We start from the raw sequence: 201 nt of genomic DNA, 5'->3' as shown, positions 1-201 counted from the left end.
GGAGAGAATTATCATTAACTTACAGTAATATGCAAGTTAAAGATCAGACTTCTTGGCAAAATATGTTTAAGTTAATGATTTAGTGTATGTATGGTTTCTGTTATGTGTTTTGCGCTGGGTTTCGAGGCAGTTGTTTTTTTTCTAATCAGGTGAAGGGGTTTCCGGGCTTCCTTATTGCGAAATGGGTGTGCTGAGAATCGT

This window comes from Penaeus monodon, chromosome 19 (genome assembly GCF_015228065.2).
Source record: "Penaeus monodon isolate SGIC_2016 chromosome 19, NSTDA_Pmon_1, whole genome shotgun sequence".
Taxonomy (NCBI): Eukaryota; Metazoa; Arthropoda; class Malacostraca; order Decapoda; family Penaeidae; genus Penaeus; species Penaeus monodon.
The sequence above is the reverse complement of the archived record's forward strand: the minus strand, read 5'-3'. Positions refer to the sequence as shown.